Genomic DNA, 27,263 nt, shown 5'->3' with positions numbered 1-27,263 from the left:
TGTCAAAAAAAAAATAGTATTGGTCAATATTATGCAATTGGGTGTCATTTGGCTCCACTTTTCAAAATACGACGTATATTACACTGGCTGTAAAAGTGCAACACCAGCCTCTAATCTGAAGAAGCATCTGGTTAAGCACAAGGCTGAACAAGACCCTCATGTCTCTTCCACTCCCTCAGAGCCAGTTTTCTCCACAACAGGGGAACAAGGAACAAAGATAGACAATAGATGTTGTTCATTGTCTTTTTTTTTTTTTAATTTTTAGTTTATAATACTTAAAATTTTAAAATATTACACAGTTTTTATGTTTTAATTCATTGCTCTTTTGCCACTCCATGGACCCTTATCACAGATTTTTTACAGAGGAGAAAGAAAAAAAACAAAACTGGGTTCTGATTTGTACATCATTAAGAAAAAACACTGCATAGTTAGTTAAGGGTTTTAATGTTGAATAACTTCAAATAATAATAATAAAAAAAAAAGAAGAGATGCCGATATGGTATGTTTGGGTCATTGGATTTTCCATTTAGAAAGAGATATTAAAAACCTTTTTATTTTTACATATATATATATATATATATGTGTGTTTTTTTGTTTTTTTTTATTCATTTCAAAATTCTAAAATGAAAATTTAATTCATATTTATCTTGGTTCAGAAGAGATAAACAAAATTTTCAAAAGTGTTTGTGTTTAATTTTCTGTTTCGGAAAAAAAAAAAAAAAATCAACAAACAAGTTTTTCCCATATTGTGCGACCGGTGTCATGGTCTGAGTTCACATCGTACTGAGATTGTATATGCTCATATATGCGCGCACATGCGCACATCCAAAAAATATATTTTTTGCTAAAAGAAATGTATTGTCTGTTTTTGTTTTCAAAGTGAACGAACACGTGTTTTATTTGTTTATTGGATTGTGTTAGGGTTAGGGTTATAATCTCAGTACGAAGGTAAACTCAGACCGTGACACCAGAATTTGTCATTTTCAGAGTAAGAGCGTGGTTGAGGACGGTGCTTTATAGAAGAGAGAAATAATTGTTTGAAGAAAAAACTGGAATTTCTTTGTTTTTGTCTTCGAGCATTTATTTTTTTAGAAGTAAAGAATGAAAATAAGCTATTTTTTTAAAGTTTGGTTGAATTGCTTCAATCTTTTTCTGAATTTTAAAATGAAAATCAAATAAACACTATTTGTTTTATATATATATATACACTTTTGTGTACAGATCAACCAAATACCAAAACATACACTGATCCAATTCCCAGGTACTGAGCATCTCTACCGTTTCCATTCAAATGTGAAATGCACACATATCCGGTTAGTGCTGCACAAATAAAACAAACATAGGGTAAAAACCTATTTTATCCAGTATTAGACACATATAACAGTAAATATCCGAGAGCCAATCACAGAGGAGAGATAGTGCAGCCCAGAGTGCATGTGTAGGTTTAAGGGTTAACAGTAATATCCAAAGTGGCAAACTGTGACCTCGCCAATGTTATTATTCTTCTCACATGAATAATGAAACCTTATATCATGGACTTGATAGCTGGGAGCACTTGCACACAAACACACCCTCACACACCAGCTTTCCCCGACCCCAGGGGGGGTGGTACTCGCTGTCGTTCTCAATCTTTCCAGACTTTTCGGGGCCACTGAGAGCCACCGTGCCCAAAAAGAGAAGGCTTAGGCTGGGAATTGTTAAGTAGCAGGGGGGGGGGGTGCTTGTGTGGTGAGAGAGGGGGGGAGGTCTGGAAGACATTTGGTCCAAATTCAATCAATTATACAGCACTTAGAAAGCCATGGCAAACATGGATTGAGTAATGGAAGACTAGTTTGATTCTTCTGCTGCTGTTTGTTGCTCCTCTTCTGCTTCATTTTTTTTTCTTTTGTTCTTCTCTTTGAAGAACAAATAATTCCAGATCTGATCATGCTTGATCTTTCGTCAACTCTAGTGGAGTTCACCCTCCGACGATATGTGGCTGTTTCATGATCACTATCTCTGTAATTTACAGAATATATCACCCTAATAGAACCGATGCATAATTCAAACAACCATCCATCTATTTTAATAGAATTTCCATGAGAGTAATTAGTCAATCTCTCAAAACGCTGTGGAAAACAAAGGAGTGCCAAAAAGAGGCAAAATACTGCATTTGAAGTGTGAAATGGTTATAACGGTGTGACACTGGTGTGCAGCCCCATACTGCAAAGTAAATGACTGTGTGGGCTTGTGCTTTTGTGGTCAGTCTGTCATCCAGTGTCCTTTAAGGGATCACAGGCCAATCTCCTGTCGGTGATAGCCTTGGCTCTGCTCAAAGGTCGGCAGACATGACTCACACAGAGATGAGAGGACAGCTTTTCAGAACATGGAACCTCACCCCAGATGGTGAATTTGTCCAGACATTAATTTTGCATTAGGAAAGCATAAAAAAATAGAGAAAAATAAATGAAAAAAATCTTAATATCTGCCAGCGAGCTGGTTTACATAAATGCACCAAATGCCAGACGGATGTGTCTAAAGGTCTTAAACCATAGATTTCATTTGGGTTTGTGCGTCTGGTCACAGAGATAAACATGACAGATTTATGATGCGGTTAGATAGTTAGTGCATATAGTGTATGGGGAAAATGATGAAAAGCAAGATTTAGAACAGCTTCGTTTCTATCTGTTTCCTATTTGTTCTGCCAATGTCAACATGGACTTAAACATACACTGAAAAAAGAAGACAAATGAATCTTGGTATAAAAAAAGCTCCTGTATTTTTAACCCAAAAAGTGCAAACATCTCTTTTGCCACTCCATGGACCCTTATCACAGATTTTTTACAGAAGAGAAAGAAAGAAAAAAAAAAAACATTTTCTTATTTGTACATTATTAAGAAAAAACATTGCATAGTTAGTTAAGGGTTTTCATGTTGAAGAAATTCAAAGAAATAATTTTAAAAAAAAAGACACCGATAAGGTATGTTTTGGTCATTGGATTTTCCATTTAAAAAGATATATTAAAAACATTTTTATTTTTACACATATATATATATATACATATACATACATATACATATATATACACATATATATATACACATACACATATACACATACATATATACACACATATATATATATATATACATATACATATACACATATATATACACACATATATACACATACATATATACATATACATATATATATATATATATATATATATATATATACACATATGTGTGTTTTTGTTTGTTTTATTCATTATAAAATTCTGAAATGAAAATTTAATTCATATTTATTTGGGTTCACTAAAAAAAAAAAAAAGAAGACAAATCACTCTTGGTATAAAAAAAGCTCCTCTATTTTTAATCCAAAAAGTGCAAACATCAGGAATAATTTACATCTATGCTGCACATTATCATATTAGCTTCCCTTTCTTTCGAGTGTTTGTTTATTTTAAGCACTTCACCTCTTCACTGAGATGAAGTGCTTAAAATAAAAGCACATATTTCCCTTGCTTATAAAGAACACACAATGCCATTTTCTCACCTAGGCCCGTGGAGACGACACAGCCAAACGCCCATCTTTTGTTAAACAAATGAAACTAGCCAGAAAGCACAAGGCTAATATGGAAACGTCCAAAACAATGAAACCTTATTAGTTTGTGGAAATGAGTTCTCTACTTTCGACACATAGCTAGACAATTAACATTCACATCACTAATAAAGGCTGATTGGTTTTGGAATAATGCACAAGCAATTTTCTCTCTGACTGTGTGACTGTGTGTGTAAATAAACAAATCTGACAACTAAAGGTGTGTTTGGTAATATGGAGACATTTTGCGCATGTGTCGACCAGAAATATTATATTAGGGATAAAATGTTGAGAACACTTTAATCTGCATGTTTTTTTCTATTTCTGAAAGGCTTTGGAAAACCATACGTACACGATTTTCCTTTATCTGTTGGGTTTAACATTTCTGTGTATATGATTATCCAATCACGCCATGTGTTTGTTTGATATTTATTAACCATCAGTCAGAGCAACAATGATACAAAACACATTCGCCAGCAAATGCCGGAGTTTTTAACCTCCGTCAAGCTATTGCTACTCATATAAAAGAGCTATGACAGTCACTTCACTCTTAGAAATCACATCGTAACATAATATACACTACACACTCAATTAGTATATACTATCTACTATATACTAATAGTATGGTTAGGATGATTAGGATGATGACAGTTCCCACTGAAGTATACTTCCAAGTTTCCCAAGATGCATTTCACACCTACGACTAAAACCTGAAGCACACTGAGGCTAAATATCTGTTGATTCTCCACCTTTAAAAGTTCTGAAAACATCTTAAGAGAGAAAGTGACCAAGTAGAATATCAACATGTGCTCATTTGATCCATAAAATTCACGGGAAACACATTTAATGCCGACATTTCAGAGATTTTCAGAGACCCGCCATTGTGCTACTGACAAAACTTCCTGTTAACTTCAAAACAAGAGCCCTATTTACAAAAGTGTTAAAAACGAATGAAAGACAAGAAAAGATGCTTTTATTTTGAAAAGAGGATGTTTGACTTTTAGCTTGAAGCCGTTCCCAGGATTATATTTTACGTTCCGCTTTACAATGTTTCTGATATAGTGAACATCCGGGTATGTCTCGCGTACTCCATTTGTCCATACATACTTTAAGATGCAATTTCTAACCCAGCCCAGATCTCTTTCACGGCCTGTATTCTGCAGTTTTCAAGTTTTCTAAACAAATCATTGTTTAAAAAAAGAGATTTTTAGAAACTTTGTAGAGAATGTCAATGGGTTTCTGTGTTCATGCTTTATATTCTTTTGTTCTTTATTTATCCTCCAACACACTGTCATGTTTTTTATAGTCCTTACTAAAAAGGATTTTTTGTTTTTTTGGGTTGAAATACTTTTTTTTTGCTTGAATATTTATTAAAGTTAAAGGTTATTTCATTGTTTTTTCAAAGACAATGTTGCTGTAAAAAAATAGAAATAGAATACTTATAAAAAAGCTTATTTTAAATCAGGGTGCAGGTGAAGAAAATAAATGATAAAAGTCACAATAATCTGTTGCCCTTTATTCTACTTTCTTACCCTTTTCTCATGTATTTCCCTGTCTTCTTATAACACACATGTACTCTCATGCATGTACAGTACAGATAGATTCACTTTAAGGCTATAGATGGGCTCATGCCAGCAGCATATTTAATAGTTCTCTTTGTCTTTGAAGCTTTGGATCATAAATGTCATATCATCCGTTCTCCCTCCTTCGTGCTCTTTATCTCTTTTCCCTTCTCTGCCTTTGTTCTGTAATTGGAAATACGTGGGGGTGACTGGTTTTTTCTTTCTTTCTTTCTTTCTTGTGTGCGACGTGTGTGTTTGATTGTGTGAAATAAAGCTACCACCAATGTTTGTTAATCTTTTTATATGAATGCATTTGTATTTACCTAAAATGTCATATCATTAATATATATTCCTTTCTGTGTTTTCCTTTGCTGTTCAGAGACCTAAGTGAGAACCAGATCCAGGCTGTTCCACGAAAAGCTTTCAGAGGAATCACCGGCGTCAAAAACCTGTAAGCACAAACACTCCTTTTTATTCATTCATTTTTATTCTTCTCATCTGTCCTCTGACAACCTGGTTCCTCTTTCTGAGAGGCTTCACACTTTAGTTGTGCACATACATTATTTTTCTATTTCAAAAAACGCTCATAAATTCAGAAAAAGTGTTTTGTTTTTTTTTGTTTTTTTTTTTGCATCAAACCCGTGCATACCAGGTCAAATGAAGCCTGTAAATTGACCTGAGTGTGGATCGGTGATTGTCCGTCACTGTATGTCAGTGATGGATTGATAACCTTACTTTGCAGACTGAGTCAGCTGGGATAGACTGCAGTACTTCTGGATAAGCATGTATTGAAAATGGATTGATGATCCTTGCACTGCAACGCTGGGTTTACACAGCATTACTGAAAAACGCTGGACATTAGCTAATTGTTATAATTCTCATTACTATGACCCATTTGTGCATTAGTGCTTATTCTAAACCTATTTATCTTAATCATACCATGCATACATTTATTTATATAATGTGTAAATAGTGTCGTAAATATTAAAATTATACAAAAATGTGAATAAAAAAAAAAAAAAACAAGTACTAACTCAAATTTATCAAACTTAAAATAGATTTTGGGCAAAATAGAATTAATCAGTGAATTACCTACATTCCTGTGGGTGCTACTAGTTATGTGCACAACTTCCTGTTTTATAAATTAGGTAGTTTTCATTTTTTTTTTTTTTTTTTTTTAACTTTGTCTGCACATGATGTCAAAGGTCAACACTACAAGAAGTGTCATTTTTTTAAGACAGCAATGTATGTTTGTTATTGCAATTAAATAAATGTATTTATTGTATTGCATAATTTTGAACTAGGTCGTTTTCAAAACAAATTCCCAACATTTTCTTATTGCTATAACAGAAAGTGTTAGTTAAAAGTTTTCTTTTAATTCCAAATAAATCATCAATATAAGGGCTATATTTATCTCTGGTCTTGCAAAGTTGCATTTGTGCATATTTTGATGTAAGTGCAAGGACTTAAATATTATAGGGTCTATTAAGCTGATGAATGATACTTTTAATTAAGTGACAGACCAGGAGCAAAAAAGGTATCAGTAGATTTGTTTGTTTCAATAAAGAGACCTTTTTTTTTTTTTTTTTTTTTTTTTTTCAATTTTCACAAAGAAATTTATCAGGCACAGGAATATGAAAAAAAAAAAAAAAAGAATAATATATACCGGTACATAAAATCCAAAATTCACCATACATACATTTAAAAAAATGTTGTTTATACCTCTTCTCTCTCTTTTATTTCCCTGACACTTCATTCCTTCGCTTCTAATTTGCCGTTTTCTGCCTCATCATTATTTTTTTCCCCTGATCAAAGAGTTTTTATCCTACCATTAAGTGCTCAATACTCCCTGTCATTTATTAATGATGTCCTAATCACCAATACTGTGATCAATATGTTGCCTAATCAATGCTTTCTATTGATGATGGCTCATCAATGCTGTCCCTAAACAACCAGACACACACTTGGAGCAGGAGCTTCTTTTCTAAAGCATTCAATAGAATAGAATATAATAGAATAGAGGTTGCAGCCATTGCTCTGTAAGACAGACACAGACGTTAAGCTGAAGGTGTATTATAAGCTAATTAGCTTAGCAATCCTCCTTCTGCTAGTTACAGCTTAAAATTGTGTATCCGATAAAATTGATCCGACATAAAAAGTGAATGAATTTTAAATTAATAAAAGTAGAAATCTGTAGTAAAATCTGCTGAACAATTAGGCATTTAACGGCTGTGTGTTAGGATGTATGAACAAAAATACAGAAAGATAGACAGATGTCAAAAGCTTTGGCCAGTTATAATTTCCTTTTAATAGTGTTATATATACACTATTATATAAGGTGTAAAAAAAATTGATTCAACAATATATTGCAATATTTCACTGTGCGATTATTGTATCAATCTAAAAAATGTCAGAAGCTATTTTTTTAAATCATGTTTATAACAAAAAAATAAAAAAATAATACATATACCTCACTCCTCAATGCATTTTAGCTTGGAGGTTGACTGTACTTTATTTTCATAAAACGTACTGAGCACTTTTATAGATATATGTGGTTAGTTTTTTGAAAATATTTTAAGAACTTAACAGAATCAGAATCTGCTGTAAAGCAACAACTCTTCAACTCTTGCAAGTTAATATATAAAAAATGTGTACTTGTAAAGGTGAAATTTGTAATTATTGGTATTGTGATATATTGCGATTTATATTGTATTGTTTAGTAGCGGGATTTGACGCATTGTGACATGCAAATCGTGAATCGTAATGTATCATCAGATTCACCGCAATGCACACCCCTACTATTCTACTATATTATACTAGCATTACTATATATTGTAGTATTTTCCAATGTATTTACATTCAGCACCAGATCACAAACAGCTCAGCAGCATGTCTCACCCCAACATTGACCTCATGCCACTGCATGTTGTAATATCGATGTCTGTGAGCTGCACTTCTCCAGTGCAGGTTTTGCTGAGTGTGCAGGACCTTTTGTGAGATTCCCCAGTGTTGAATAAACTCATCACAGCTCAGTGCAGCAACAGCCTCCCACTGGACAGCTGCATTTTCCACCAGCGGAAAAGTTACATTCCCAGATTTCAGACTGAGCGACACACACCACTAAGTGCTGAATCCTGGCGTTACATCTTTTTAACACTTGCCTTACAACTATGCTTGCACTGAACACATCCTGCCAATGCCATTATGTGATATCAATCACGCTGGAACGTAATCTTTTCCGCTGTTGAAATACTACTACTAAAACGCTATGAACCACAAGGTGAAACATTTAAAAATGTTGGCGTGACGCAGTTACACAAAGATAATTCATCTTCTCCTCCTTCTCGACTGGGTGTGACTCAGGTACATAAAGATTATTTATCACCTCCTTCCTCCGCATCTCTCTTTCTCAAGTTTCTTCTCCTGTCAACTCCTTTTTTACACTTTCACCAACCTGCCTTCCTCTTTGCTGATGGTCTTTCATCACTACCACTATCATTACCTTTCACCTGCTTCCTTCTGTCTCTCCATCACCTCAGCTTCCATCCATCTTTAGATCTCTCCCTGTCATCCTTGTAATGTCGTTTAGTGCTAAACAGTTCTGCAATCGCACCACTTGCTAAATTGCTTTTCAGCAATTTGGGTCTGCACACCCAAAACAGTGTATTATATATGAAGTAGCCAAGTTGTGTGAAAAGACTTATGCATCCATACTGATGTGGAAGTACTGTTACTTGATTGAAATTGTACTCAAACACAAGTCCAAGTCAGTCATACATAAAATACTCAAATTCAAGTAAAAAGTAGCTCAATTAAATAGTAATCAAAGTAAGAGTGACTAGTTGCTTTCACCCTTTATTTTTTGGTAATAAATCCTGCCATAGTTCCCTTGCATACAGTAAATATCTCTGACACTCTAAACTTGAAAAAAAAAAAAACTAAATCTTGCAAAATTGGAACTTAATTTATTTTCCACAAAGGCATCTGTATAAAAAGGTTTATCCAAATGTGCAATTCTTTTTTAAATAAAATGACACCAGTTCAAAATGAAAATTATTTGTAGCTTTAACCATTGTGTTTTTTTTAATTATATTGACACAAAACAGATAAAAACCCCTAAAACATGGATTGAAGGCCACTCTACCCTCTGTCGACAGTAAACAATCATGTATAAATGTAACATAAGCTTTATAGGTAATTTATCTTATTAAAGACCGTAGTTGAGCCTGTTGTGTCACCCTGGCTGGTAGTATTATGGTTACTTTACTTTTTGTGTATTAAAATAGAAATTTTATTTCATTAAAATGTATTATTTTATTTATCTATAATTATGGGGTTTTTACTTGCTCTTCATTTGCACTCGCTTATTTCCTTCTTTTTTAATTTTTTCCCTGCTCCCCATCCCTCCCTCCATTAGACAAGGTGACTCCATCGGTAAAAGGTTCCAACCCTCCATTATTCCAAAGAGAAAAAAAATCTTCATGACATTCAGTCCCCAGTGGACACTGCATTGATTTTCTCATATGTCTCTCTCTCTCTCTCTCTCTGCCCCACTGTCTTTCTTCCCACCCTTGCCACCTTCTCTCTGCGTCTCCCTCTCTCTTACCCAATCTGTCTTTCTTTCTTTTTCTCTCCTTGACTCACTTTATTTCTTAGACGGTTGGGTCTGTAACTTTCCCCTGTGGTTGTGTCCTTTCATGCTGCCCAGATTGTACAACAGTTATTGGCGTTTTACACACGTATACACACACATGCATGGATGCACACGCCACACACTATTCTAGTGCAACAACCAAGATCATAGCTAATGCGCTTACTGTCGTCGTTGACTAACCTGAGGTGGCAGATATACACCATACATCTGTGTATAGGTGTTAGTGCAAGTGTAAGATCTACTATCTATTTTGCTGACTGCTGGTTCTGTCATTGTTCATAACCCCACCTGTCAGTTAAGCTCCAAATGATAAAGGCAAGTGTTGACTTTGTAAGAGCCTTTTCAGGGCAGAAATCAAGGGTTGGCGTAAACAAAAGGGACACCATGAGGCTCAACCGAAGATCGAGCGACTATCGGCAAGATATTCAGACAGACTGAGTTTAACCAATCATAACATAGGAACAGGACACAGCCGCTCAGGTAGTTACCTTAAACAAATACACTCAGACACAGGTAAGATGCTGTAGGAAGAGAGAGAGATAGACCCAGTCCATGGAAGACAGAGAAAGAGAAAGAGGCGTAAGAAGTAGTGGTGAGATGAGATATCGTGCAAGAAGATCCCTCTACACCACCCTGTCTTCCTGTACCACACATGATACAACGTGGACCCCAGACAAAATGTCTCGTGAGGGTTTAATCCCATGAGATATTCTTTCTCTTCCATCTACAATACCATGCATAGGTCTTCAGTGTACCTTCCCACCCCTAGCAAGAGCACTCAGGGCGTATCATAACAGGGATTCCTTGAGCGGTCAAATAGCTCAAGGATTCATTTACCTGTGTAGTCAGTTTTGTTTTGGGGGGTGAACAGGCAATCTAGACCGATTGTTTTAGCCAGACTCGGAACGCTTCCAATCGAAGTCTATAGCGCAATTCATGTATGTTGCGGACACAACAGGACACAGTGGCTCACCTTAAACAAATGCACTCACATAAAATCACACACACACAGAGGTAAGATGCTGTAGGAAAAAAGAGCGATACACCCAACCCGTAGATGACGGAGAGAGAGAGGTTTAAGAAGTAGTGGTTAGATGAGATATCCTGCGAGAAGATCCCTCTACCCCACCCTGTCATGCTGTACCATGCGTGATACAACGTGGAACCTAAAATATTATTTCACGTCCATCTACGATAACATGTATAGTATTGATTACTCAGTGTATCTTCCACACCTAGCAAGAGCACTAAGGGCGTGTCACAACAGGGAATCATCGAGCGGTCAAATAGCTCAAGGATTCATTTGCCTGTGTAGTCAGTTTTGTTCTGGGGGGTGAACATGTAATCTAGAGCGATTGTTTTTACCAGACTCTGAGTCCTCCCAATCAAAGTCGAGAGCGATTCATGTGTGCTGCGGACACAAACGTTCCTGGCTTGGATCAAACAAAGGAAGTATCGCAGATGAAAGAGCGCATGGCATTGTGGGTGGACAGGATACTGGCTACGGCGCAAAACAAAAAATCAAAACCACCAAAAGCATGACAAAATGTTGCTACATCATTGTTGAATGTTGTGAAAGAACAGGCAGAGAAGGCACAATAGTCTGCGTGCTCACGCTCTCGCTTTGACCAATAGATGAGAGCTTTTTCCTCTCATTTCTGTTTGTCTGTCCAGAGAAGTCTCTACTCTAGTAAAAGCGCCCCAGGCGACTCGCTCATGCAACTCCATCAGAGGCTGTTTGGAGCAAATCAAAGTGATAAACTTATCAGCTACTCTCTGCCCAACATTCAGTCCAAGTCTGGCACTACACCAGCCTCAGAGAGCACAAACCTCTGCCAAGCACCAAATATCCTAATACGTTTAGGTTTCATTTATTCAGAAAACTTTTTTTTACATGGAACCAAATTAAAATTCCTGAAAACAGTTGTCTGATGACATGATATACCAAATACCCTACTTGACATTGGCAGTTATCTGGATCAGTGATTCTGATAATTGATGGTACCATGATCATGATCACACTTAAAAAGGTTGGTCAGAAATTTCTATCCCCAATAATAACAATAGAGTAGGTCCAAATGTATGGGAACCCACTTCTTTTTTTCTTTGAACAATTGCGATAAAAGGCACAATCTGGATCCAATCCAGATGAAACTCAGCGAAGTCATTGAGGGCCCAGGTATTGACATACTGCATTTTATTTGAAATACATAGAATACAATAAATAGAATTACATTTTTTTTTTTACTAAACATTTCAGGTGACCCCACCTTAATTCCAGGCGACCAAACATTGGGTCACGACCTCAAGGTTGAAAAATACTGGGATAAGGTCTTTGTTTGGTTAGATTTTTGTCAAAGTCCAACAAATACTTTTGACGTAATCCTGCTAACAAACAGATAAATGAGGACAATATTACTTCTTGGCGCAGGTAATAAAAGACACAGAAACAGCCTTTTTTTTCCAAGTTATAAATAATTTGTACTAATTTATTTAGATGGTCTCCACCGATATCATGTAAATGGTTCATTGCATACTATCAATGTGTGTGCATATTAGTTTATCCAGTTTGTTTGTGCGTGCATGCGTTTATCTCATATCAATCCACTTAGAGTGGTGACTTACTGGAACTGTCTGAGCTCATCTTAGGAAGGGACGGCAATAAATCCAATTTAACACAGACATTGCACACATACTGTTATTACCATTATCATCTGTGAGCAGAGCCTGTTGAGAGGCATATATACAGTGTGTAATAGGTTTACATTGAAACGTGGTGGCATCGGATGGAGCTTGGCTGTAAATATGTTCTCAAATTACGCCTGTGTAAATGGCCACACCTGCTTTATCTTCCACAGTCTCGCACTGTAGCTGTGTTCTATCTGCATGCCTTCTCAACATTTTCAATTCACCTTTCGCTATATGGACGAGAGCCAATTCATTTCATCCGCTGGGTTCAGCCACGCTCGACAACCACACACTCACTGCACCCCTGGGAACATTAAAAGGATGTGTTCAGAGTAGACTGTGTAATATGTAATACAGTCAGCATAACACAGAATGAAACTAAACACTATATTAGTGTGAGTGAAAAAAAAAAAAGCCACCACGTGGTTTCAGTGTTTCACCCTCCCTCCCTCTCTCCTGTCCTCCTTCTATTCTCCCTCATAAAACACCACCACACGTCAGGCATCACTACCCACAATGCAGTGCAGGAGGCTCGTTTTTCTGAATTATGACAAGAGCACCTTTGAGAGAGGAAAGAGTGTTGTATCGTTTACATGTATGAGCATACTCGCACCCAGAAATCAGCATTAGGGTTTTTTTCAACTATGTCATCATTAATTTATTTAAAAAAATAGAAACGATAAAAGAAATCAACAATAATGTTATGGTAGCACAACAATTCATCAGTCAGCTACTTGTCCAGATCAGGGTCAAAGGCCACAGGAGCCCATTACACTTTATTTATGGAGCGTGGACAGGCTGCAGGTCCATTGCGTAGCAAAAAAAACAGACAGGCCAACGATTACACATTTGACTTTGCACAATGAAGTGAGTCCAAAAGCTTAACATGCCAGTTTTTTGCACTTTGAGTAATCAGAAGTAGCAAAAAAATACATTTCTGCATAAGATGACATGGAAGCAACAACCCACAACCTTATTTTTAGTGAAGCATGTTAGAGCCTGATATGTCACAAGACCCGGATTGTAAATATCCATTAAAAAAGCATAATGAACACACAGTTTGGGCTCAGCCTCTTGTTACGTTGACTAGTTGTAACGTTTTTGAGTTTCATTACATTTTTCTATTACATTTTGGGCTCATCACTTTTGTTACATTATTGACCAGTCATTACGTTTCGGGTTTTATTACATTTTTTTATAACAATTTGGGTCTTGTTACATTTCGAGCTCTCACAAGGCAGCATTGCTAACCACTGAACCAACAAATATTAAAATATTGCCAAACAAGGATCATTTATTGAGTGTTTCAATGATTAGCAGCAAAAAGAAGGCATTACACTTGGAGCCTGTGTTAGTTTTGACAAAATTTTGATTCAGTTTTAGTCATTTGACTAAAATGCAACGTAGTTTCAGTTAACATGTAGTCATCAGGACTATTTCAGTAATAGTCTAGTGTCAAGTCCACCTCTTGTTCAACCTCCAAAGGACGTGAGGACAACTCAAATTTCCAACTGAAATCACTTTTATTTGTATTTTGTCTTTGTAAGTTGGTTTACCTTCACATTCATGAGGTTGTAAACCTTTAAAGACAGAAACAAAGTTAATATCTTAAACATTTCATACATTTTATCAGCCTTTTTAAATGACAAACTAAAATATTATTACAAAAATGTCCCTCATTTTTAGTAAAGTTTTAACATGAACAGAATTAACTTTGGATTATAATATTGTGTCTTGTACTTTTAAACGCTTAAATAAAATGTCCAGATTAAGCAGAATTTCAAAGACCATGACAATAAATAAACATTTCACTGACCATTGGCGTCTTTGGACTGAATCCATTGATGAACCTCTAAAGTTTGAAGTTTATTTGAATGACTGAACTTCTCACAGTAACTCTCAGGTGTTTTACCTCAGTGATCAAGACTGATCAGGTGACACGCTGCCTGTTTCCTACTACAGGTGCACTCTGGGAAGTGGAGTTCTGATCCATTTCTGAGAGTCAGCTCGACATCTAGTTTTAATCTGCTAAACGGCATTAAGATTTGAGTTGATTTTTACGGATATAATCAACTAAAGTATGATATGGGATGGTATTAATAATGTTTGTAAATACACACAGACGGATTTGATGTTTCTATTGGATCATTTACTGGCTGGCCCCGCCCCTTCCTCACAAAAAAAGTAGTTTTGATTGGACCTTCCAACAAACGTAATTCTGTTGGCTTTAGTCCCATGTGAACATTATAGTTTTGTTTTTATTAGTGAATGAAAAACATCAATGTATTTTGAATTAGTTGTCATTCACACATTTTTAAAAATAAATCTGTCATTGTCTCATTATTGTCACTTTCAGAAAAGTTAATTTTTAATCATAAAATTCAACATTATTGCTTGTCTCATCATTCTATTGGTGACATTTTTTTTTAAAATGATTCATATGTGATTCATATATGAGTAAAAATCCTGAACAGGGAGAATGTATAGCTTGTCTCATTTGAAAGATTATTTATGACAATGTCTGTTGTCAGTTTGACTCTAACTTAAGATAATGGCAGACTAAATATTGGGCTTCTACTTCTGTAAACTTTGTGTTTTCCATCTTTTATTACTTATAATTGCAGCAACCAAAGTTTAAGGAATAGTAAATGAAAAACACTTTTCTAACTAATATACATCTGCATTGTGTGTATCCAATTTGATATGCAAAAAGCAGCTTGAATGGGAAACCTTCTGGTGTCCTTGTCTAGATGTTCAGTCAATGGAAATGCAGCAATCATGTAAAAAACCTGATGCTACTCTGTATACACATCACAGTCACTAAAAGCATTATCTATTGTTCAAAATCTAATAAACCTAAAACAAAAAAAGAGGGAAAAATTACCATCAAACATAGGGAATATATACGCAGTCTGAATGCCAACATTTATCCATTTAGAGGTTCCCCGAAGAGAATTGATTGATAGATGAATTTCCCCCAATAACATCAGCTGTTTCTACCAGACCAGGTTTTCCATTTGGAAGCATCGAGTATCAACAGCCAACGCAAATATCTCTTATTAAAGCATTAGGTTAAAATGTACAGCTTTGGCCAGTATGCTCCACGCAGGAAACACAACACATTTTTTTTAGGCATTCTGGCCACTTATTAACTCATTGAGTGCCATTCACGTCTATAGACGTGAATTGTGTTTTTTGGCTGGGGTTGCTAAGAGACAGTGTGACGAAGCTCTCCGGTGAATATCTAACTTGTGGGAAGATTTATTACTAAAAATAAACATGGGGTGAAAGTATATAGTAAATTATAGTAAATTAGAAAATGTAATTTCTGCCAAAAATCTTTCTTTTATTTGTTTCATTTTTAATCATTTAGTTATTATTATTATTATTATTATTATTATTATTATTATTATTATTATTATTATTATTATTATTATTATTTTTTTTTTTTTATTATTTATTTATTTTTATTTTTTTACAATGTTTTTAGTTGTAAAATGAAAACCCAGGCACTTCTTGTCCCCTGTTTTAGTTCTTAGTCATTCACTGGTCCAATAATGTGGCTTCACTGGCTGTCATTGTGTGTATGAGTGTGCACGTGTGCGTGCATGCTTCCATCTGCTCCAGATGGCAGCACAGGGAGGCTTTTGGATGATTCTGCCAATAGGCCCTATGATAGACATGATTAAACACACTAACTAATTATATGGAAGGAAATTAAATTTGGGACCCCCTGCCCACCCGCTTTACCAAACACTCAGGACTAGAACACACACACACACACACACACGCTCTCACACACACACACTTGCACACGAGGACTTTGAAAGCAACACAGTGGCGCAAATATGCAGAGCTCACAGAAAAAGGCACAAGTTGACCTCATGGCAGATTGATTGTCACTGCTAATCAGAGTGATCAGTGAACAGCGCTGTCAGAAAACTGCAGTCATGTTTCAAATGATGGAAGTGTTTACTGTGGAAATAGACAGAAGAGCAATGGAGAGTAGCATCATGGGAAAGGTGGCACTACTGGTAATTTTGAGTTAGTTTCAGTCATTGGTTGTGTTTGAAATGGCACCCTAACGTACTACTCATACTAAGTGTGACGTCAATAGGTAAATAGGGCTCTTATTTTGAAATTAACCAGAAGTTTAGTCAGTAGCACAATGGCGGGTCTCCAAAAATCTCTGAAATGTTGCCATGAAATGTGTTTCCACGAGTTTTATGAATCAAATGACCACATGTTGATATTCTACTTGGTCACTTTCTCACTTAAAATGATTTCAGAACTTTCAAAGGTGGAGAATAAAGAGTTAGTCTCAGTGTGCTTCAGGTTTTGGTCATTGTTGGTTCGAAATTCATCTTGGGAAACTTGGAAGTATACTTCAGTGGGAATGCTCACCATTTGAACCATACTTATAGTATATAGTAGACAGTATATGCTCATTAAGTGCGTTAGTATGCAATTTCAAACACAGCCATAGTCTTTTGACTAAAATGCTATTTAGTTTTAGTCCACATTTAGTCATCAGGACGAGTTCGGTGATCGTCTAGTTTCAGTCAACGACCGTAAAAAACATTAGGATTTTAGTCGACTAAATCTGTTACTGATATAGTCGACTAAAATATACAGCATAACAGTTCATTGTCATTTATCAACCTGATATTGGATGGTATTATTATTATTCGTAAATACACATAGACAGATTTGATGTGAGAAATACCAAAGGCTACATGATCACATGAGTTCTGATTGGATTTTGTCCCCTGTGGCCTAATTATAGTCTTGTTTTTATTTGTCGACAAACATAAAAATACGTTTTAATATAGTTTTTGTCAACATGTTTCTTTTTTTTCTTTAGTCAAGGCTTTATTCGGATCCTAATTACAAGAGCAAAAATGAGGAAGACACTTAAACGGGGGTTCGACTGAAGTATAGTTCAGAAGAGGAATATACAGATGACAAATATCTTTGGTATGTAGTTGTTGTTTTTTTATCATTTAAAGACGACATGCAGGCCTCATAGATCAATAAATCAAAGATATTTTGCTCGAGAAAAAAAGACTTCAAAGGTCCTAAAAGATTGTCCTTTTCAACTAGGATCAAATAAATAAAAGTTGTGGATAATAGTTTGAAACATGATCTAAAGTCTATTTATCAAGCAATATCAAATTATTGTGTTTCACCGAACAAATAGAATCAATTACACCAATTAACGTTCATTAGATTAATATTAACTACCTACAGTATATGCTTTTAGAAGTAGGGGAGAAAGCCAGAGTTCCCTGATGAGATAATTTGGTGACAACTTGTCAAATCCGCACTTAAACCCACATCTTTATGACTTTCTACTCAAGAGAAAGCAACAAGCAAACTATTGTACCGTCAAGCACTTACGCCTTCCAAGGCAGAATTTAAACAGACAATCTTACGCTTCCTTTTCTAAACCAACTGCTACCTGCAGGAATCAAAGTACCTAATGAAACCCTAAATAGTACCACCCATATGACTGCTTACTTACGACATCTACATACATAGTACATGTTTACAGGAATATGTATGAGATTAACCCATACATCAAACACTATCACTTAAAACTACATCTTCAGCAAGTTCATCTCCATCTGGCTGATCCGTCTGCCTTACTAAAAAAACACATGCATTTTAATTACACAAAGCCCAAACATGGTACATCCATATGTTGATAATCCCCACAGTCTCACTATATTTCACACTTCAGTCATTTACCAGATGCTCACACGCACAGATCTCTTCCAACAAGCAGTCAACATTTAAAAAAGCGAAAATCCTGGATTCAAAGCGTGTCTTCTGAGAGTAGCAGTAACTTAACACAACTACTTTCTGTCTGTGGATTTACCCATTGCTGACATAGGTTTTTCCTTTGTGATCACAACACCCAAGAATTGTTAAGTTAATGACAGTAGAGCAGTAAACAGTTTAGCCCTGAATCACCTCTCCATTATAACCTTAAAGTGCATCAAGCCCTCTCATCAGTGCATGGAAGCAGCTTTAGAGGGTAGAGAATATTTACACACTGTGCCAAACCTGCCCTGTGGGCACTGATTGGTTTGATATGTTCTGTGCTCAATCCAAGAGTAAACTGAACTGAACCATCAGTGGCAGTTTGGTATCAGACAGAAGTTCCCGATAAATGTGTATTTCAGTGGTTCTTACTGCATGTAATAACATTAATAATTTAGATCTGGTATAATTAGAATTGGGAAAATGCAATTAGAAATGATGGTTGGTTTTCATTTTGTATAAATAATGACACGTCGTTCAAAACAAACAAGCTGACTGAAAGATGGATGGATGGATAGGTTGGTTGATTGATTGATGAGTACTCTGTCTCTATAGTTACTTTAGTTTGATTATCCAAATTATTGTCAAATCTTAATGGATAATATATAAAACAATCACAAAATGTTTTAGACCAGGGGTGCCCAATGCGTCAATCGCAATCTACCGGTCGATCGCAGAGGCGTTTTGTGGAGATTAACTAATGACATGTCGTTCAAAACAAACAAGCTGACTGATGGATGGATGGATGGATGGATGGATGGGTTGGTTGATTGATTGATGAGTATTTTGTCTCTATAGAATCAGAATCAGCTTTATTTGTCATTGCACACGTTACAAAGCAACAGAGCAAGAAAATTTCATTTCAGTTTCATCCCGTCCAAGAAAAACATGAAAAGACAATCACATATATAACACTTTTAAACAGGAGAACTCTGGGTCACCACAAGAGAGGCGCCCCATATTTAGATAAAAAAAAAAGGGTAACAACGGAAGGATAGGTGAGTGGGAAAAAATAGTATATATAGTTACTTTAATTAGAGTTCGGTTATTCCAATTATTGTCAAATCCTGTGTAATAAATGTAAAATAAAACAATCACAAAACATTTTAAATTAGGGGTGCCCGATGCATCCCTCACAATCTGCTGGTCGATGGCAGTCTACCGGTCGATCGCAAAGGCATTTTGTTTCAGTTGCGCATGCGGGGCCGCATGACTTAATGAATGAACGACAACGGCACAATCACGTATACCAGAAATTAAACGCAACAATTCAGCTTCTGACCACAATTTTAGGAGGCAATAGTGCACAAATTTGTTCATTTACAATGTTTAATAATAAGTAGAAGCTCACACCGGCCCGACGGTGTACATTTATAAGCTGCATTGTAAGACAAACAAAGTGTGTTAAAAATACTGAAATGCTCTGTGTGGTACTGACTGGCATTGCTCATGTGTTTTTTTTTTATTGTGGGTCTTTGATGCAGTGAGCAGCTTTGTTTGGAGCTTCTGTGGATTTGAACTGTGAGATGATCTGAGATGCTGCTGAAGACAAACTGTTGACTATCACACTTTGGTTCCGCCATGATGAATGGGAAAGGCTACATTTTGACTTCAAACTTCATTTTCACTTCTATTTACAATATATTTCAATCACACTCAATTTTCTCTTATATTCTCTAATATACAAATATTGAATAATTATTGAATAATTGTAATAGTGTAAATATGAAAATCAAATTAATTACAATTATAACCCCTTCAACGCAGTAGATCATGAAGAGCTGTCCGTGGTGGAAGTAGCTCGCAATCCGCAAAAGTGTGGGAACCCCTGTTTTTTGTGAAACTCAATAACAATCAAAACTGCAATATTAATGAATGGCACACGTTACTTAAAAATGAAGCATTTGCCTTAAAGCCAAAGGGATCATTTGATGGAGACGTGGCTACCTGTGGTGTAGCAGAGTAAACACTTCTGCCAAAAAGAGGACACATTGGTAAATAACTCATTTAAGCTGCTCCCTGAAGTTAAAATGCAATTTATTCTGCCTAGCTGACAAAACCTCTCCTCTGTTTGGGGGTTAAAAGCTGAAATGATGAATGTAAGAGAGGCCACTGTGTCCCAAGACCAAAAACCTTTAAAATGTTGCTAAAAGAAAAATGAGGGAAGTAATGGATTAGCAATGGATTGATGGACCATGAGTGGAGAAAAGGTGAAGGGGAATCAGAGAAGAGATGGGAGGAAATGGCACCAGAGAGAAAAATGGATTATAAACAGAAAGGGAAAGACAACATGGAGAAGTCACATGCTCAGAAACAAGGTGAGAGGAATAAAAAAAATCAACATAGAAGTCAAGAGAAGGCAATTTGCATCCGAGGTAATGGGAAGACTCGAGAGGAGATCGGCAAGGAGAAAGAAAAGATTAAGGTTGAGTGATACACTTTTATGTTCAAGTGTCTGAAGAGCAGACGGTAGCTGAGAATTCTCTAAGTGAGCTCGAACAGCTCTGGGTTAATTCAGTGCTTTGCTTGCACCTCCCGGCCACTTGAGTTTATTCAAAGCAAAAAGGTTAGAAAAATCAGAGACAGATGGGTCTCGATTCATCTTTGTCCCAAAAGTCTGCTTTGTCAGTCTGATTTTTATCAGATAAAAAGAGATGTAACAGTCACTGGGTTTCCACTACGCTTGGAAATTTGCAAAATCAAAATAGCGCAATAAAAACACGAATTTAAAAAAACACTCCAGTATTGCAATATTGAAATGTATTGTAAAAGCGCTATGGACCACTTTTTCCACAAATACATGTCTCAAAACATGACGTACTTGTCCCATGACCAGTGTTTGGAATAACGGCGTTTAAAATGACGGCGTTTTTTTTGTTAGTACGGGGTAATTTAACTAATTACTTTTTACGCCGTTAACGTTACGGAACGTTAAATGAGGTGCGTTACATGCATTGATTGAATAAACTGTTATCCGAAAGCTCCCCTGGCTTCATACGCAGCTGTAGTGAGGAGGTGGGTTAAAAACAAGGTGAGCGATTATGATTGGCTAAGGCGGCGTCATGTTTCATGGTAGCCAATCAGAGCCAGTGTTTTTACACATGTGCCAGCACACACGCCACACACACACACACACACACACACACACACACACGCACACACACACACATAACCACTACAGATTTGATGAAGCAGTAGAGATGGCGAACGTGGAGCAGTCCGATGAAAAGTTGTCATTTTTAAGGTGACGATACAAACACTATTTTAAATTAATTGCGGTCAAAGGCAAGAACGTGTATGTGAAGTGTTCATTATAACCAGGAGAGAAGACTTTGTCGACATTCGTTGTAAGCAACTCAAATTTAATGAAGCACCTCACGACGACACGCATCTAAAAAAAAATCTGAATTCTTTGACATATAGCAACTTTTTTTTTTTTAAACAGTAACGCAAATAGTTACTTTCCTTGGTAATGAGTTACTTTTATTATAGAGTAATTCAGTTACTAACTCAGTTACTTTTTGGAACAAGTCGTGAGTAACTTTAACTAATAACTTTTTTAAGTAATTAGCAACATTGTCCATGACCACTTCTCTCCGAGAAAAAATGGCGCGGTACGTGTAGACAGAAGAGAAGACCGAGACATTTCTTAGCATTATACTTGTGTTTACATGTGAAACAACAAAAGAATATGTGTTATAAGGAGGGTTGGAGCATCCGTCTTCTTGCAGCAAAGTCTTGTGGGATGAGGATTCACGGGATTTAAGAGGCTTCTGACCAAACAACGTTCAATGAAAACGCATTCAAAGCGCAATTATACTTTGTCGACATTTAGAAATATCACCTTTATTTTGCAAAAATCTGTAATGGAAACAGCTAGTGATGCTGGATCCGGAGATGGAAGATGCGAGGTTACCGAGTTCATGTATAAACGGCGGCGGTTTGAATACCTTGAGCTGAGCAAATTAAAGTAAAAGCAAAGGATGGATGACATGGTGAGGTGAAGGGTGTGTTTGGGAGTCCGACGGACAAGTCTTTGAGCAAGAGAAGGGAAGGGGGGGGGGTTAGAGAGTGCATGCTGAGAGAGAGAGTGATAGAGAGAAAGGAAGGGGCGAGGACGGGAACGAGGAGCAGAGTCGTGACTGTAGGTTGATTTACGAAGGCTTTTCCTTTTAATGAAATTGTTTCAGTGACAGAGCCGGTAAAAGGCCCTTAATGGATTGGCTGGCCTAATGTAATGAAATTAGTCCCTCTTTCAATACGGAGAGGGGGAAAAAAAGAATAAAAGAGGACATGGGGAGGAGGGAGAGGAGGAGGAGGAGGAGGAAGAAGAGGATGAGGAGGATGGGAGAGGAGAAATGCAATTAATATTTACAGAACAGACAAGCAGGGTGGGCTTTGGTTAGCAATGGCTCACTCGCTCTCCTCTTCACCACGTCTACCTCGCTCATCCCTCTCTCCCGGTGGCCAGTGCGAGCCAGGCATGCAACAGGGAAGGGAGGTGATAGGCTGATGCCAGGCAGGCCACTTCAGCTCACCGAGCTGTGCTCTTGTGCTCTCCTTTTCCTCTGCTCTTCTCCTCCTGGCTGGCCACAACCATCCTGAGGTGAGAGACTCAAGCTTTGTACTGGGCATCCCCAGTGTGTGTGTGTGTGTGTGTGTGTGTGTGGAAGAGAGTTAACGCAAGCTTCTCCCACTCTACCTGCTGCTTTAGTCTCACTATTGGGGTATCACCTTACACACAAACTCATCAACACATCTCATCTTTTTTTGTTAGTCCCTCCCCCGCGCTGATCGAACCTTGCAGACTCACTGACTCTCTTTCTTATCTCTGTGTGTGTGTGTGTCCAGGCAACTAGACAGCAACCACATCAGCTGCATTGAAGATGGAGCTTTCCGAGCGCTGCGCGATCTGGAGATCCTGTAAGTAGAGGAAAAACCACTTCTGCATCCTCCACCTCCCCTTTCTGCTCTCATCACTTCTGCCTTTTCATCACTCCCTCCTCTCCTTCTCTCCCGTTTACTTGTGAATTGGGGGAAACCTTTCTGCAATCTGCTAATCTCTCTCATCTTTCTCAGTTTTTTTTACTTTGAAATTCTCATCCTCCTCTGATATAATTTTCTCCGCTCACTCGTGTCGTTTTCCCAGTCTCATCCCTTCATAATAACTTCTCCATCTCCTCTTTTTATCCTTCTATTGTGCACCTGTATGAATCCTCCTAAGCTAAACTATCATCTGTGGTGGTACAAATCTGTCTCTAAATGTTTCTCTTTGACTTGAAAACATAACTTATGTGTCTGTCTGTCCTGGATATTTAAGGACGTAAATAACTGTTAATTCACCCGTAAATGGGGAAGTCCTTGATTCACAATAATGCACACACTGATAGTAGAGAAAACTGCGGCTGCCACCTGCTGTGGTACGTGCACCTCGCTTTAGCGCATGTGGGTGATTCCCTTTTGCATATTGGGAAAGGTTAATGTTCTTGCGTATTTGCTTCCAGCTGCGTGAGTGATTGAATCTGTGCGTGATAGAGTGTGTGTGTGTGTGTGTGTGTGTGTGTGTGTGTGTGTGTGTGTGTGTGTGTGTGTGTGTGTGTGTGTGTGTGTGTGTGTGTGTGTGTGTGAGAGAGAGAGAGAGAATAGATGTGTGCGTCTGATCAGCTCATATTTTAGGAGGTGCTCGTTTGTCACGGCTCGAGGTGTGACTTGCAACTCTGCAGTTCCAGCTGTGCTATGAAAGGTGACCACGTTTTTGTGTGCATTTATATGGTGGATGCATGCAGTTCTATGTAGTTGCAGTGGTCTCTGTATTGTGAGCGGTGGACAGTCATTGCCTTTGATGTTAGCGTTTCATATGGGCTCTTAAAAAAACATATTTAAAAAAAGCACTTACCGCAACATTTTTCTGGGTTGTTGGTATTCATTATCTGCATGGTCTTCCAAAGACAAATTATTCAAGAAAATAACAAATTTAGATTTTTAAAAAAACTACTGAAAGAAAATGTATGAACAAAACAGCTCTAGGTGCCTTATTATGTATAATCAAAGCTTCTGAATTCAATTATTTAGGGTAAGTTTGATTAGTTTTATGTTATCTATGAATCTATACGTATATTGATAAATAACTGTAAATGTATATTGATAAATAATCAATCATCTGATGTTAAAAGCCACATGTTGGGGGAATTGTTAAGTGGGACTAGGTCCAATTATGAATGTTGTTTTTGTTTTGTAAATTGTGTTTGTTGTTGTTGTTTGTGTTGCTTTGTTGTGTGATGTGTATATGTAGTTGTACTAGTGCAGTGCCCGTAGGAAGTATGTATTGCTATAGATAAGTTGGAGGGTAAGTTGCTTTTTCATGGCTGGCCAAATAAGGTTGTATGAAGGTGGGACGTCATCACTGTAGAGGTAGGACTGATGGCATCATCACTGAGTCTGTCGACTCAGTGATGCACACCCTTGAACCAAGCAGCAGCCATGTTGAAACTCTCAGATCAGTCTGATCCTGATCCGCAGAGATATTTGAGGAACACACACAGACACATAGAGAGATACTGCACTAATAAGACAGTTGTAGTGGGTGTAGAGCAATGGCTCTAGCCAAAGCTAATGGAGATCCAAAAAAAAGAAAAAAGATAAAAAGATGTTGCAACAAGGTGGAGATAAAATATGCTTAAAAGTTAAAATGGGCTCAGGCATAAAGACACAAACACATTAATGGTGATGAAATCTTACCTTTAACTCAATAGTGTTTAGATCCTGATATTAAACAATAAGTTGAAATGCTGGGTCTATTTTTTTGGCTGCTTGACTGATCAACTTTTATGAATAATGGCAGGGTTGGGGTCAATTTAATTTTTTCAATTGCAATTATGTCTTCAATTATCCATGTTCAATTACAACTCAGTTACAATTACGGTTACCTTCATTTCTTCTAATTACAATTAAGATTACAATTATTTTCCCCCTGAAAGTCAATTACAATTATGTTCTCAAATTACTAAAGTTCAATTACAATTAATCATAATTACTGAGCCTTTAATAAATAACCTCATAAAACGTACCTTTCTTCTTGTGTTAGCTTTCTGTTAGCATAATATAATAATATAATATAATATCTATCTTATCATTTATTTATAAATCGTGTTTCCTTGTTAGGCTTCCTTATCCATTAAAATATTGGTATTCATATTTTTGGTGTGGGTGTTTGTCAGTACACCCCTAGATTTTTATTTTCTTTAAATGGTCAAATGATCCTCAAGAGAAATGGCAAGTAGTGGGAAAAGTGAATTTGAAACATGTATTAAATATTGTTAACTATGGGTAAGCCATAGAACTGTAACATGGTTCCACAGGTTTGCATTTAATTAAATTGGAATTGACAGTTTATATATAATTTCCATTTCTAATTTACAATGACCAAGTCCATCCATCCATCCATCCATCCATCCATCCATCCATCCATCTTCATACCCCCTTATTCCCGTTTATCAGGGTCGCGGGGGTCAGCTGGTGCCAATCTCCGGTTCTCATAGGGCGCTGGGCAGGGGTACACCCTGGACAGGGCGCCAGTCCATCAGAATGACTAAGTCAACTATCTGAACTCAATTACAATTCAATTACAATTACAACAGCAACAGATTTTTTTCAGTGAAAATTACAATAATAATTATGTTATAATTGTAATTAATGATCAATTCCGCAAGTACAATTATAATTGACCCCAACCCTGGATAATGGCCAATAAAATATGAGCATCCCGCTTAAAAATGTCTACTTTTGAGTTATAAAACACTAATCGGACTTAAGATTAGGTCCAAATGTAAGTGAAGTAAAAACATTTAATAGTGCAGTGAATAAATATGGACCCAAAGTTAGAGAAATAATGTAAGGATTTGATCAATAAAGAGTGATCTATATTCCTTTGATATCGACCATTTGACTTAAGAATCCCAATATCATTACTTATCATCCTGCTGTAGGTTTATGTGTTGCTGATGTACAGTAACTGGTACTGCAACATTTGTTCACATGAATAAGAAAAAAAGCAGACAGAAACTGTGTTAAAGTCTCAATCTGCAGTTGTTTTTTATACATGCTGAATTTCAACTTTTAGATTTTGGTCCAACAGAATTATTCATTGCTACATTTTTTTATTCCAACTTCAAGCAATGTTGGATGTTTGATTCCCAAACCTCACTCTTGGCTCAGCGCACAATAGCAAGTGATGGAGGGGCAGATAGAGGCCGGATCGGCACCGCAAGATGCAACATATTAGCAATTCATAAGACTTTGACAGCTGAGTGCTCGGCAGGATTTACAATTCACTGTAAATATGCAGACATTCCCATTCAAAGCAGACAGCATGACAGCAAACTGTATATTCAGCCAGTGTGACATTTTAATAAAGCCAGGTGGATGTGTTGTGTCAATGCATAAGTATTTTTGCATCTGCGTTATAAATTATATTTAACAGTATCATCGGATTGCTGTTAGGTTTGTCCCTTTTACGGATATCCGTTATTTTCATTGGCGTTTATAAGAATCGTTAAGATACTTTGAAGTATTTCTTTATTAGAGCGTCCAAAATAGAAATAAATGAACAACATTGCCTTTTGCATGTGTCCCACTCAAGGCCTGGGGGCCAAATCCGCCTCTCGGCGCATCGGATTCGGCCGCAAAAGAAAGTGAAAAAGACAAAGAAAACATGAATCCTTGTGTAAATTACCAAATAATTCATTTGTAGAAAACTCAGCCCTCCTAAATACACAAATTCAATGAAACTTCACAATATTTGGAGGATGGCAATTTTCCCATACATGACTGTAGTCATTTTAAATTTCAAATTGTTGAAATAATTACCACCAAATCAAATAAAAATTGGTCACAAAATCAATAAAATTTAAAAGAGAATATCTATCACTTATTGCCTGGATATCATGGGTGCC

At 36.7% G+C, this 27,263-nt stretch overlaps 1 protein-coding gene across 3 annotated transcripts in view; it reads left to right on the top strand.

Moving 5' to 3' along the window:
* Positions 1-27,263, top strand: part of slit3 (slit homolog 3 (Drosophila)) — a 306,653-nt gene that overhangs the window by 161,187 nt on the left and 118,203 nt on the right. Inside the window, exons 5-6 of one of the 3 annotated variants that reach the window (XM_028459161.1) lie at positions 5,524-5,595; positions 23,164-23,235. The gene's annotated coding sequence lies outside the window, so the exon portion shown is untranslated. Of the gene's footprint in view, positions 1-5,523; positions 5,596-22,787; positions 22,919-23,163; positions 23,236-23,952; positions 24,056-27,263 lie in introns of those variants that run through there. The other 2 variants (XM_028459159.1, XM_028459160.1) reach the window with 2 other exon arrangements.

The sequence above is a fragment of the Gouania willdenowi genome, chromosome 10 (genome assembly GCF_900634775.1).
Source record: "Gouania willdenowi chromosome 10, fGouWil2.1, whole genome shotgun sequence".
NCBI lineage: Eukaryota > Metazoa > Chordata > Actinopteri > Blenniiformes > Gobiesocidae > Gouania > Gouania willdenowi.
Note: the sequence above shows the minus strand (reverse complement) of the source record. Positions and strands in the feature narration are given on the sequence as shown.